The sequence below is a fragment of the Nannospalax galili genome, unplaced genomic scaffold (assembly GCF_000622305.1).
Source record: "Nannospalax galili isolate Female #2095 unplaced genomic scaffold, S.galili_v1.0 scaffold898, whole genome shotgun sequence".
NCBI classification, from domain to species: Eukaryota; Metazoa; Chordata; class Mammalia; order Rodentia; family Spalacidae; genus Nannospalax; species Nannospalax galili.
The window spans coordinates 3,123,418-3,139,133 of NW_008342399.1; positions in this window are offsets into that span (position 1 = coordinate 3,123,418).

Genomic DNA, 15,716 nt, shown 5'->3' on the forward strand with positions numbered 1-15,716 from the left:
ATTTATACTGAGTACAATATTGTATAACTGTATTAATTCAACTGTAAACCTAAAAATTTACAGCCAATTTTGAAACAGATACATCTGGAAATCGTTACTGATATGTCAATGCTGTTGTCATGAAATGCTTCCTCTAATTATGTGGTTATGAAATAAATAATTTAAAAAAAGAACACTTGCTGCTCTTGTACATACTCCCCCCTCCCCCATTTAAAAATAAAATACATAAATCTTTTCTTTAAAAAAACAATGCCACAGGTAGTGCTTTGGAAGCAAGGGAGATGCTTGCTCCTAACGAGACTGACAGGAAGAGGCAGGTCCTGTGCTTCACTGACGGGAGTGTCTTGGGCTTTAACCCTGCACACTAAAGCCTTACAATGCAGGTTCTGAGGAGATGCAGCAACATTAGTGAGTATGTTGATGCTTTCTCGAGACTCTTAAATAATTTTCCCATTTCCCCTATAATTCATATTTTCAAAGTCCCAGAATCCAGAAATATGATTTAATTTTAATCCTCTCAACTAATTTGTATTATTGGGAAAAATTCTGGCTACATTTATTTTTTAATTAAGCTACAGATTTCAATGGTATGAAAAGACTATAAGAAAAGTACAAAAAAATGAATTATACTTTTCTACAAAAATTTAAACAGGTTCATTTTGGAAACTGGAGAAAGTTCCAATTATCCAGAAGACAAATGCTTCTCGGCTGCCACTGCTTCCAGTACTGCTCCAGAGGTTATGATTCAATATACAGAGATAATTTGTATTCACACTGTTTTCCACCTAATGTTCAACAAATGTCTTTAAATCCACTTCTGCCTTATCTTAAACAGTTGCATATATAGTTTTCTATCCTGTGGACATACATATTTACATCTGTTTCTGCCCTTTCTTAGAAGGTAAGGTGATATAAAGACATTTTCGGGGAAGAAGGAAATGGAGAGAACTTGTTGCTAGCCCTGATATACAGGACCAAAAAGTATTAAAGAAAATGCTACTGGCTGAAGGAAAGTGATTCCAGAGCTCAGGTCTATACAAAGGCTGAAGAGCATCAGACTTCCCCAATATTTTCACCTACTGCTCTTCCAGAAATAAAATATCCTCAGCCTTTAGTCCCAGTACTCGGGAGGCAGAAGCAGGCAGATCTCTACGAGTTCAAGGCCAGCCTGGTCTACATAGTGAGTTTCAGGCCAGATGGGCCTACAGGGAGACCCTGTCTCAAAAACACATGAAAGAAAGAAAGAAAGGAAGGAAGGAGGGAGGGAGGGAGGGAAGGAAGGAAGGAAGGAAGGAAGGAAGGAAGGAAGGAAAGAATCCTCTAACGCTTTGATTCTGCCCTAATGCTTGATCTCATCCATCGGTTGAAAAATATGGAGGCCCCCAAACCCACTTGAAGAAGCTCCTAAAACAACTGGACATAGACAAGCAATCCAGAGGCACTGGAGAGACCCAGAGTGCAGAATCCCCCAGCTTCCTCCTTAGCCATGACCTGGCCAGGGCAGCACAGATCCTAAGCTCTGACACTAACAACCTGTTTCCACCTAGATGCAATTGCCAACAAAGAGATCTTTTTAGATCTACTTCTCAGTACAGTTTGATATGTCAATAAGTAAAGCATGCTGGTATTTTCAATATCAAGAGATTGATTTTTCTGAGGCTTAGTTCCTTTTAACATCCATGTGTCCACAGAGACAAAATACACAGCGACTTGGGCCAGAGTGAGGTCTTTAGGGACATATAGTTATTGATGCCAAACACATCAGAGCTCCATTGACAGAAACCAAATAGGCTTTCTGAATCATTCTATCCTATTGCTTGGATCCAAGCACTGAGCTGAGTCTGTGAAGAGTCCTCATGCTTAGTGAGGCATAGCCAGTTGTTAGGGTTTTTCAAATAGTCCCTGGATCTCAAAATGTGCATTTTATTACCCACCTCAAATTACCTTGGTGGATTTGAGCAAGCTACCTCACCATTTAAAAATCTTGAGTCAATTACCTAGTCATTAACAAAGGCTAACACTTGTGTAGAGTTTAGTTTTGGCCTGCACAGATTTTAAGTGATTGTACATAATACATAGCTAACATATGTAGCAATATAATCACTTAGTCTTCACAAGTAAGGACATGGACAGAGAGTTTGAGTAAGATGCTTCAAAACTAGCAAGTGACAGAGCTAATAATTCATACCCAAGACTCCCTCCTCATCTTAACCTGCACACCATACAGCCTCTGGTACATGAACTGAAATGACACAATTTCAAGGTAACTGTGCTAGTCAGCTTTCTATCACTGTGACAAAGTACTTGACAGAAATCATTTAAAAGAAGAAAAGGTTTATTTGGGGCCCATGGTGCCACAAGTTTCAGGCTATGGTCTCTTGGCTCCATTGTGTCTGGTAGGAGTAAGTGATGGAAGAAAGCTCATCTCCTGGTAGACAGGATGAGAAAGGAGAGAGAGGAAGAGGAAAAGGGAGAGGGAGAGAGGGAGGGGGGGAGGGGAGAGGGAGAGAGGTAGAGGGAGAAGGGGAGAGGGAGAGGGAGAGAGGGAGAGGAGAGGGAGAAAGGGAGAGAGAGAGAGGGAGAGGGGAGAGGGAGAGGGGAGAGGGGAGAAAGGGAGAAAGACTGGGATTTACTATAACCCCAGAAACAATACCCCAAGGACCCAGTCCCTTCAACTAGGTCCCACCACCTGTTTCCATCATCTCCCAATAGCCACTCAAATCATGAACCCATTGGTGGATCAACCCATGGATTTGTTCAGGGTCCTCATTATCCAATCGCTTTCCAAAAGTGTCCCCCAAACATTGTTGCCTCGGGAACCAAACCCTCAATCCATAAGCCTTTGGAGACATTTGAGATCTAACCATAACAGTGAGAAACTAACAAAGTACAGCAACCCTTTCTTCTTGCCCATGTTCCTACCTCCACATCTACCAACATAGCACATTCAGTGCACAGGCCAACGCCACCCTATGGCCCTGTGTATGGCAGGTTTAAAACCTGACAATGGCCCATCTCTGATCCTACTTCCCATCCCAAATTGAAAGGTTACAAAGTAAAAGAATGGAAATAGTACATTCAAGAGTTGGGCGTGGTGGCGCCACAAACACACACATACACAATAAATAATTAAATGTAATGAAAATATTGAGAAAAGAAAGAAACTTCACTGAGACTTCCAAACTTTCATGGTATTTATTACCCCCCTGAGGGCTCAGAGACCACTGTTAAGGTATCAGAAGAACTTGCTACTTCCTGTTCCCCAAGTTTTTTAAGCAGAGCCATCTCATTAATGTCCAGGGCTTTTGTGAACTATATGATGACAGGACAAGACAGGACATGTAGTATAGTTCTGAAGAAGACTGAAAATACAGGCAGACTGTTGGTTCTGCCTGGTAAAAGCAAGTTGCTTCTGGTTGTGCTCGAGAATTAGGTGAAAAAATTAAAGTGTGTGTGGAAAGGAGGCACTTTCCACATCAACATCTTCATACCAGGCGCCAGCAGTATATTGATTTGCTCTAGTATTTATCTTACACCTGGAAGAGGTGAAATTGGAGTCATGTTTATGACTGTCCATGATCCTTCTCCAAGATTCTTCTGCCTTCTGCAAAGACCAGGCAGGTAAGTTACATAGGGCAGGTAGGTTAGATGGGGATGTAGTATCAGCTCCTTGCATCTTTTCTGTCTTCAGATGTAGTGCTACAATTCTTCCACAGAACTAGCTCTTTCCTCCCATGTGATGCTTTTTATTAGTCCTCATAGCTATGTGGATCTGGGGACAGGCAGGAGTTAGAAAGCATCTTGAAGACAATACACATCGTCTTACAAGGCAACTGCCCCAAGTAAGATGCTTACAATCTTAAATTTGAAGGAAAAAAAAAGGCTAGAACACAGAAGGGAAGTCTGCTTCCACCAAGGGAAGCTCACAGGACTTAGGGATCCAAGATTCTGAACTTTCTTCTGAGCATGTCGGCTGTCCCTGCCCCATATCTTTATATATAATATATATATTTTATTATTTGTTTATTTTATGTGTACGTATGTATTACCTACATGTAGGTAGATGCACCCATTGTTGTACAGTGCCCATGGAGGTCAGAAGACATCAGATCCCCTGGAACTGGAGTTATGGATGGTTGTTAGCCTACATGTGGGTGCTGGGAATTGAACCTAGGTCCTCTTCAAGAGCAGTCAGTGGTCTTAATGATGAGCCATTTCTCCAGCCCCCTTGCCCCCTATCTTAACATTTCACTTTTCCCCAATCAGTTTACTCATTCCCATGAGAAGCATAGCAAGACTAGGACTTCAACTAAATTTTGTTTCCTCTTCAGCAAGACTGGTTCTGTGGCTATACGAAGTGAGACTATTTTCAAAGCTCTCTAGCTTAAAAGCTCTCTGATTTTCTAGGTCTAGAGCTGAGAACTTAAACACTTAAGCTCACTTTCTGTAAGTGCTCCAAGGTACCCAGAAGGATCAACCCAGGGTAGTGTCCTTTGTGACCATCATTACTGACACAATGGTCAAGTGTGGCAGCAACTTATATCCCAAAGGTACTTTCTTCTGTAAGCACTTCACAACCAACCATGTGTGACATCACTTAGAGACTGAATTTGATACCAAATGAGTTTCAGCACTAAACATAGTGTAATACACACACACACACACACACACAAACTTTCCTGTTTCCTAGTTTTTTACGTTTTAAAGTATAGATGAAAGATTTTTTATGTGATAATATAACTTTATCAAGTGGAGAAAGAAGAGATATCTCTGATTAAGTATGTGAGCTAATAACAGCATTCTATTTCATATACAATCATTAGAATTAAATAGACAATTTCTAAGTTGAAAGGCAATGAAATATTAATATAAGTACTTATATGGTAATAATCAAAAGAATGAAATACAGAAACGGTTAAAAGTGATAGCTTCGCTGGGTAAGGGACAGGTGAGAAGGGTGCTTTGGGCGTGGTTACGACCCTCTTTGTTGTTGGTGGTTTTTCTTTTGGACTTTTTGAGACAGGGTCTCCCTTTAGTTCCAGCTGCCTAGAGCTCACTCTGTAGACCAGGCTGGCCTCGAACTCACAGAACTCACAGAGGATCTGCTTGCCTCTGCCTCCCGAGTGCTGGGATTAAAGGTGTGCACCACACCTGGCTTGTTTATTTTTTAATAATCTACACCTCGCCTCCTTCTGCCATCTCAACTTGCAAGTGGCAACCTTTCAGATCTTGGGATCCTGTTCAGTCTTCCATAATTCTTTCTCTCTGAGCTAAAGAACTACTTCTTTGACATTTCCTAATTATGCTTTTTCTGTCTTTTGGATCGGTGGTACCCAAACTAATATGTACAAACAGGCATTAGAATCATTGCAAATGTTGAAATCTGTATTCTTTGTACATTCCCAAGTACAGCCAGGTCCAATGAGGAGGCCTCAGAATTGCTGGCTTGCGCACCCCTCTAGTTTGTTAGTATCCTTCATAGAATTTAGAATACAGAGCAGAAGACAGTGGTCAGCCCAAAGAACAGGGATTGCTATGAAATGAACTCTGATCAGAACTTTTCAAAATCTGTAAAGACTAACACAGAGATTGGTCTTCTAAGGCGTCTCATCGCACTCTCAAGCTTGGTGATACCTAAAATTCCTGGAATTGTTTTTTTCCCATACTATGATGGCATAACTAGATACCCCCCATTCTATACATTAGCTCTTTATTTTCCTGGATTTAGATTAGAATTTTGTACTTATTAGTCTTTGTTTTCATGTTCTTTTGAACTTTCATTTCACTTGCCCAGAGTTTTGAGCTTTATTCCAGCCTTTACTTGGAAGCAGTGAGCGAGCTAAGAAAAGCAAGACTCTGGAGTTAGACAGACTTGGATAAAATCAGATTTTATTTTTTAGATAAATGGCTCAAATGGCTACATAAAAGACCATGCCATTTAAGAAGCTGGATCAATGCCTGACAGAGAGTTTCCTTTCTGTGTACTTGGTGAATGTTAGTAAATGATGGCTGATGGCGGACAACCACAGAGTCTGGTTAGGAGCTCTGATACTGATCCAAGCAAGCACACAGGCCATGTTCAGTGATAAGAAGGAGGATTTGGGAAGCTTTATGAGTGCTAGAATCATTAAGATTTATTGAGAAACTGACTATCATAGTAGGGTGGGGGAAGGATCACACTGACACCCATGTTTCTGGACTGAGCACCTACGAAAATGGGGTTAAGACTGAATTCATATCACCACAGACACATCTAATGAGCCATCATCCTGGCAGAACGTTGTAAACATTATGGTAAGTTAAATAAGCCACACAGAAAGACAAATACTATATGATCTTAACTGACCTGACCTAGAATAGGAAAATCCACAGGAAAGAAAAGGAGTGGTGGTTACGGGGGCTGGATGAAAATGGGGAAACTGTTTAAATGGGTACAGTTTCACACCGTCCCACTGGGATGAGGAAGTACTGGAGATGGGTGGTGGCGATTGCACAAGGTAAATGTACATCAAATCACTAAACTTAAAATGGTTACAATGGTAAGTTGGATTTAAGATTTTTTTTTAATTTTTTTATTTTATGTGTGTTCCGCTTGTGGGTATGTAAGTCCACTGCGTGAGTGTGATGTCCAGGGAGGTCAGATAAGGGTGTCAGATTCCCCTGGAACTGGAGTTGCAGATGATTGTTAGCTACCATGTGGGTGTGCTGGGAACTAAACCCAGATCCTCTGCAAGAGCTCCCAGTGCTCAAACCACTGAACCATCTCTCCAGCCCTACAGTGATAAGTTTTCTTGTGTACATTTCTCCATAATAAGTTCTAAAAAATAATAATCTTAAGTTATCTTGTTATCATCACCCAGCCTTTCTTCGCCTTTATTCTTACTAGAGAGAGAGAGAGAGAGAGAGAGAGAGAGAGAGAGAGAGAGAGAGTGTGAGCATGTGTGTGAAGACCAGAGGATAACTTTTAGAAGTTTGTTCTCTCTTTCCACTGTTGGATCCAGGGATAGAACTCAGTTTTATGGCAAGCACTTTCCCTGCAGAACCATCTCATCAGCCCTCCTCATCTCTTAATAGAAAGGCGAGACTTGTTTTAAAGGTCTTTTACCCTAGTTTGTCATTAAAATCACCTCTAAGAGTTTTAAAAATATGCTTGAATCAGAATCTTTATGGTGTGACAGGATATTTTTTTAAATCCTATAATTGCTCTAGAACAATGATCCTTAAATTTCAGCTTGCATCATAAATAGCCTAGAAGGCTTCTTGGGTTTGTTTTGTTCTGTTGTGAGACTCTGTCTCACTATATAGCCTACAGAGCTCTGACTGGCCTGGACCTTACCAGGTAGACCAGCCTGGCCTCAAATTTGCATTTTTCTGTTCTCTGCTTCCTGAGCACTAGAATAAAGGGGATGTGCCACCATGGCCATCAGGAAAATTTATTTTCATTTATTTATGTGTGTGTGTCTGTTTGAGCATGTTTGTGTGCACGAGAAGGTAAGAGGACAACTATCATTTGTTGATTCTTTCCATCCATGTGGGTCCAGGGGATCAATACTTCAGTTTCTGAATCCGAGGTCTGCAGAGGGCCCCAGAATGTACATTCCTAATGGGTTTCCAGCTTGACGCTGCTGCTGCTGATCCATGGGTTTGAGAATCATTACTAGGAGATCTTGAATTTCCTTCCTAATACTAAAATTTTAGGACTCTAAGATAATTGTCTTGGTAATATCACATACATACTTTCTATAATGTAATGGTACATTTCTCTCCTCCATTCTGGGGACTGGGTAAATTTCTCAGCAAGAGTTCATTTAGATCAGACACTTGGGTTGCTGAGATGGCTCAGTGGATAAAGGCGCTTGCCACCAGGCATGATGACCTGAGTTCAGTACCTGGAATCTGCGTTAAAGTAGAAACAGAGAACAGAAGAGTTGTCCTCTGACCTTAACATGGGTACCATGGCATGCACAACCCTCTCACCCCTACCCGCTCCCAATAGACAGAGCAAGAGAGCGAGAGCCAGAGCAAGAGAGAGACAGAGACAGAGACAGAGACAGAGAGAGAGACAGAGAGAGCACAGAGGAGATATTCACATGCTGGGCTACATGTGAGAATCATAAAAGAACTTCTGTTAAGAAGTCTTGGAGCTGAAGAGATAGCTCAGTTAGGAGCACTGGCTGCTCTTGCAGAGGACCCAGGTTCAATTCCCAGCACCCTACATGGCAGCTAACAACCGTCCATAACTCCAGTTCCAGAGGAATCTCAATGTCCTCTTCTGACCTCGATGGGCATTTCATGACAGGGGTGCACTTACATACATGCAGGCAATACACTCATACACAAAAATAAAAGTAAATATTTTTAAAAATTATAAAGTTTTGATGCCCTGCTAGAACAAATCTGACAGTTTTCAAGTTAGGACACAAGTGACTAATCTGCAGTCAACATGGGGAAGTAGCTCACAGAATGGGGCAATTGTTGAAGACAAGTCCATGAATTTAAAAATCTTAAATTTCAGGTGGTATACAAATTTTCTAGGTGTAGCTCACATCCTTGATAAAGGTTTGCCTTATTTTGACTGCCTACCTCACTTCCTGCTAGCTGCTGAGAGCAAATATTAAGAGCTAGAAGTTTCTAATGAGATTTATTCAGAAATGGACAGAAATAAGATCAGAACAAAAACAAGCAAGCCAAAACAAGTGTTTTATGTAATGGGCCTAACAGCAGCTGACACATCGCTTCCCTGGGATTGTTGTGAATCATCTTTCTGCTCCAGTGCCTGCATTGCAGCTTCTGTGGGTTAAACAGGTTTAAGTCTCCACAGATCACTGCCAGCTCCTCATTTACAGCTAACCATGACTAGACTTTTTACAAAGGGAAAATTCATCACCCAGATGAATAAAACACCATCAAGGACCCAAATCTGGTGACTCCATATTGAGTTCTCTTTCCAGCAAGCAATTCTAATTGTCTTATTCAGAGATGTTAATCTGTTCTAGTATAAATTTAAGCTATGATTACTAGGACTGGAGAGATGGCTCAGTAACAGTTAAGAGCACTGATTGCTCTTGCAGAGGACCTGGGTTGATTCCCACCACCCACATGGCAGCTAAAAACCAGTTACATAACTCCAGTTCCAGGGAATCTGATGCTCTCTTCTGACCTCAACAGGCATTGTACATGGGTACACTTACACACATCAGGCAATACACTCATACACATAAAAAATAAAATAATTTTTAAAGTTATGATTACTACTGAAGATTCCATTGTTCCTTTATTTTCAGTGCCAGGGACCTGATTTTGCAGTTACTTTTTCTGTTATGTTGCTGAAAGTAGAAAACAGGGTAGAAATCAAGACAGTAAAATTAAGTATCAGTCACTCCAAAATAAAAGCAGAATTCTCCCAAATATTTTCCAATACATACACAATAAAAGCAAAGTTGCCATTTTCAAAAGGATTTGTGGAAAATCCTTTGACCCTTCATAAGACCGTCACTGTAGCTTTAAAGTGATCCAAAGATCACTGAAGGCCACCTAAGAATCACTTAGTTCTACCCTCTGTCTCTTAGCTGTCTTTAAATTATCCCAAATGGAAGATATTCAGATGTTTAAAGCCATATTTCTGGTTAAAAATAGCCTAAAACCTTACCCAGTGACTTATTTTAGTGACGAAGACATTACAATAAACTGAATTTCCCTTGCAACAATTTGAGCACTCCAGCTGTCTTCACTGGTGATGGTGGATGGTCGAACCTTCCCCCTTTGAATGTCATTTACTTGAGGACCAGTACCCTGTCTACTCTTCTGTCTGTATCATTAAAAAAAAAAAAGACAAAACCTAGTTTCAGTGGCTTCTTTCTGAGAAGTGTTTTAAAATGCAGACAGCAGGGCGCTGGGCATGGTGGTATACACCTACAATCCCAGTTCTTAGGAATGGAAGACAGGTCAGTTAAGAGTTTGAGGCCAGGGGGGCTGGAGAAATGGCTCAGTGGTTAATAGTCGCTTGCTGCTCTTGCAGAGGATCTGGTTCCATTCCTAGTATCCACATGGCGGCTCACAACAATTTGTAACTCCAATTCCAGGGGACCTGCTATCCTCTTCTGGCATCTTCAGACACTAGGCATGTATGTGGTACACACACATACGTGCAGGCAAAAAGGGTGGAGCTTGAAAATACTTACTGTAACCTTTGACTTGTTGGACATGCTACCATTTAGGATTTGTTATTACAAGAATTGGAACCTGACTCTGGTGAATTGAGTGAATATTGGAAAGATGGATGGTGTCACTGGCCTGCAGAGTCTTAGTAACCAGGGTAGTGCCAGCGAGCCTGGAGCAAGCCTTGAGACCACTGGAACTACTCCAGACTAGTCTTCCATCTTTGGCTCAACTATCCCACTCTTAGGAATTTATCCTAAGAAATCACATGTAAAGAAATTAAAGAGATGTTCATTGCAGTATTATCTGTAACACAGTCAAGAAAAATCATAAATAACTCATGTCTAACAGTGGGGAAGCAATTAAATCAGAGAGCATCCATTTAATTTATCAAAACTGTAACAGAAGAAACAGCAAATGACTGGTAAACATATCAATATAGTTACAGTACATTAAGTGAAGACATGGATCACAGAGTAATATGAAATACACATCATTTTTGCGAAACAAATTCCTACAGGTAGAAAAAGGAATAAAGAGAATATAAGAAAATGTTAATAGTAGCAATTATTTCATTATTTCTGGGTAGTTGGGTTATGGAGTTGTTACTGGGTTTTGTTTTTCTCACTTTACTTTCTTCATTTACTATTTTCCTAAATTTTCCACAAATTACATTGGTAGATTTTAAGTTACTGTGTTTACTTGTGTGTGTGTGTGTGTGTATGTGTGTACACGTCAAGAGTTTGCAGGCGCCCACAGAGGCCAGAAGAGGATGTTGGATCCCCTGGAGGTGAGATTACCAGCTGTCGTGAGCCACCTGACATTGGTGCTGGGGACCAAACCCAAGTCCTCTGGAAGAGCTGCAAGCGTTCTTAACTGCTGAGTCATCTCTCCAGTCCCTAGAACGAGTTATTTGTAATTATCCTATAGGTACAGGAATGTGGTTAAAAGCTCTGGCTTAAAAGTACTGAATATATTTCCTACAGATATTTCTTGCTATTTAGGTCTAAGCAACTCCAAAACACTCATTTTTCTTCTAAGTTTACTTCTTACAGTGAGTACTTAGCTGAATTGCACTCTGATTTTTTTTCTTCCTCCAGCTTACTTCCACTGAGCTTAGAAATGTAACAGGTAGACTCAATAGCAAATACAACCACCTCTGAGCCATGGTCAACAATCCCCCTGGAGCAGTTAATTCTCTCTAGAATGGTAATGCACTTTAAAAAAATTCCTATCCTACTGAAATCTACACTGGAAATTACAATCAGGTCCCTCCAACACTGGCTTGTTAGAAGCACCCAAAGCTAATATATGCAGCCAAAGTGCTTGGTCCATTATAGAGAGCTGCAGTGACCAGGCAGCCTAGTCCACAGAGGGCAGTCCAGGGGCCTGCTTCCCAGGGAGACTATTAGCAGGGCCCCCCGTCCCTCTTAAGTGTGCCAGAGTGGGTGATAAATTACAGGGAATTTGAGACACATTAAGTGAAAATAAGCTAATTGTGTTTTGTGAGAAAAGGTTTTTGTCAAAACAATGCAAACCCATGTGTCATCATTACACATGACTTGAACTTCACTTGTAAGATTTTTAAAGAACTTATAAACACCAACAGGCTGTGATTAGCTCACCTTATTTAGACACATTCTAATTTGAAAGCATATTTCCTAGAAACTGAAAAAAAAAGTAAGCTTATCTTTTTAGTCTTTAAATACTGAGGCAAATTTAGAGACTAATTAGTCATCTATTTCACCTGAGGAGGTCAAAAGAGGGCACCAGATCCCCTGGAGCTGGAGTTTCAGGTGGTTGTGAGCTATATGACATGGCTTTGGGAACTGAACTGAACCAGTCATCTCTCCATTCCCAAACTTCATGGTTGGTTTATTTGTTTGTGAGACAAGGGCTCACTATGTAGCCCTAGCTGGTCTGGAACTCAGAGCTCTACCTGCCTCTGTCTCCCGAGTATTAGGACTAAAGGGTGTATCCCCACACCTGATTAAATTATAATTATATCTTCATGTGTGTGGTACCTGTATATGCGGGCAGGTATGAGCCACAGCACACATGTGGATGTCAGAGGACAACCTTGAGTGTTATCTTCCATCTTGTTTGTTGTTCAGTCCTGCTTATACCAGGCTTAGCTGGTCCATGAACTTCTGGGAATTCTCCTGCCTCTGCCTCCCATCTTGCTGTAGGAATGCTGGATTATAGACATGTACTACTGTGTCTGGCTTGTATGTGGGTTCTGAGGACCCACACTCAGGTCCTTACATTTGCACAGGCATCTCCCCAGTCTCCATAGATTATCATTACCATTTAAATGCAGTTTTAGTGATGGCCATGATACTCAACAGAAAAGAGGGCAAACACACTCCTAAAATATCCAGGAATCCTTGAGTTGTTGATGGGTCCTACCAAAGGAGAATCACATAGTCTTGAAAGGAAAACCATTTTGCTTTCTGATATGGATACAAATCTTGAGCAATAAATTAATTGGAAAAAAAACTTAGTGTGGTTTATTCACCATCTTAGAGCCTGGCCTCCCAGGAGCAAAACTGAAAAGCAGAAGTATCTGGAAGGCTGCAGTATATGACCATCTCTGTTGACTTAAGTATGTCTCCAGAGCTAACCGGAGCACACAGCTCTTCCTAAAGTTGAAGGTGCTGATGCCCTAGATGAAAGTGGATTCTCCTTGGGCAAGAGATGTGCATATGTATACAAAACAAAAACAGTCAGCAAGTCCTGGCAGCAAAAAGCAAAGCCAGAGTCATCAGGGGAAAGGTGACTTCTGTCAATCAAAAGAGTGGAATGGTTCAAGGAAATTCCAAACCAGTCTTCCTACTAAGGCCACTGGACACAATCTTTCTGATGGTGTGCCCTCAAGAATTTAACCTAATGGAAAGCAGATTAAGGTGGATTTGTGTTCTTTTTAAAAATGTGTGTGTGTGTGTTCCAAGGCTACTGAGATGGCTCAGTGGGTAAAAGCACATGCTATACAACCCTACTGACCTGAGTTGATCTTCATATCCAATAATGGGAGAGAACCAACTCCCAAAAGTTGTCTTCTGACCTCCACATGTGCACGTTGGGATGTGTGTGCCTATACACACACACACACACACACACACACAAACTGAACTGACTTAATAAATATCCCTAAATTGAACATCACAAAAATGCTTGAAATTTTATCGCAAAAACACTTGATAATTGCAATTGGCTATATAATCAATCAACTAATTTCAACACTATGTGGCCTGAGGACATCAATTACAAGAAGGATTTTTTTTTTTCATTCATTCAACAAACACTGAGCACCTTCAAGTGCCAGGCATTGCAGATGCAGGACAAATAAGGCCTTTGCTCTGGTGGAGTTTAGGTTGTTGGAAATGAGTAAAATTAAAGACTGTTTATGACAAAATGACAAATTGTGGAAAAAGAAGCAAACTATACTTTATAAGAGCATTCAGTGGGAAGCCAGTACAACCTAAGGAAGTCGCAGAGACATTCCTAAGGAAGTGGTGTTTGACTCTGAGAATCAAGAGCTTATGGTAAGTGTTGAAGAAGAGAGCGAGGAGACCAATTCAGAGGGAGCCTTGTAGACCAGAGAGTAGCAAGGACTGGGTAGGTTCAAAGAACTGGAAGTCTGCAATGGGTGGAGCCATCCTCTCCAGAAAAGAGCTAGAAAGATGAGGTTGAAAGTGAAGAAAGGATCCTGGTAAGCACCAAGGATCTTGAGAAGGGAGCACCATGGCCATATGGGTGTGTCAGGCTGGCCATTCTAACCCCAGAGTGGATAGTCTGGACTAGGGAAGATGTAGTAGGCCACGTCCAAGGCCTGTGCTGGTGAAAGACAGAAAGAAGTGAGAGATTCAAGAGGACATCAAGTAGGCAAAAATCCCAGGACTGGATGACAGAGTATGAGGCTCCTCCAAGATACCCAGTGGACCTCTTGGATGTCCAGTTCTGGGGAGAAGTAGGTTAAAAACTGTAGGTGATTCCTAGAGAGTGACTGAAGCCATGAGAGGGACAGGAGGGGCCCAGTAAGAATCATGAGAAAAACAACTATTTCAAAAACAGATGTCTCGGGAGAGAGAGGCAGGCAGATCTCTGTGAGATCAAGGCCAGCCTCGTCTACATTGAGACTTCCAGGCCATCTGGGGCTACAGGGAGACCCTGTCTCAAAAAGACCAAAAACCAACCAAACAAACAAATATAAAACTAAGATGTGCTAGGGGCTGATGGGGATAGGGAAATGGAGAGCTATTGTTTAATCAGCATAGACTATCAGCTGGAGATAATAAACAAGTTCTAGAGATTGATGGAGTGATGGATACACAGTGATGTGAATTAATACCATTAAACTCTTTACCTAAAAATGGTTCAAGTGATAAATTTTGTTACATATATCCTACCATAATAAAAAATAAAGAATACTTGTATATTTGTATGTTTTAGCATAAGTATTATGTTATTAATGAACATCAAGACAAAAATATAAGTGAGAGAAATGGATGTCAAGAAAAAACACCTACAAAGGGAACTAAAATGATGGCCAGCAAGGTTGGTAGAAAACCCAGTCTTAAAGCCATAAGAGCTAAGACAGCATTTCCATGGGCAGTGTTTCAACCAACGAGAATGCCACAGAATTACATCTGATGAGGTCAGAAAAAAGAACCCGCTGGTTTAGGAACATGGGCATCAGTGGAGATCTTGGGGAAGGCTGTTGGCAGTGAAGACTGACAGCGAAAGGAGGAAAACGAGTTGGAAAAGAGAGCCTAGAATGCAGACCAGTTGTAAGTAGTCTGGCTACTATGGAAAGGAGAGAGGATCGTGGCTAGAAAAGTAACAGATGCCTCTTAAAAATAAGTGTGTGGAAGTCTGGGAGGATGGCTCAGTCAGTAAAGTACTTGCCACACAAGTGTGAGGACCTGAATTTGATCTCCAGACCCCAAATAAAGACCCAGGGTGTGATGGTGCATGTTTGTAATCCCAGAACTGGGGAGGCAGACATGTGGATTCCATGGGCTCTGTAGCCAGCCAGCCTAGTAGAATCACTGAGTCCCAGGTTCAATGGGAGACCCCCATCTCAAAAAGACTGAGTGGACGGCTCCTGAGGAATACCCGCTGAAGTTGGTCTTTGGTTTACACACACATACACACACACACACACACACACACAAAATTAATTGTGCTGAAATATAAAGCATAATCAGAAAATAATCATTTTAAGGAAAATATGACTTTATATTAATCATCTCAACAATCCCAGAATTTCAGATTAAAAGGGATGTTTTTCATACTGTTTGTGGTACACAAAGAAGATAACTGTAAATTATTCTCTTCATTTCATGGGTTGTACAACTTAGCCATAGAAAAAATGTCTCCAAGAAAATTTAAAAGGAATCAAAGCTCATCCGAGTAAATGTTCTCATTGAATTTTACAGTAAAAACGTACAATGTAATGTTTAAAAAAAAAAAAAAAAAGAAATTTTTGTAAATTGTTAATTAAGTGTATGTGGCTGTGTGGGGGTATGTGCACACAAGTAGAGGTACCCTTGGAG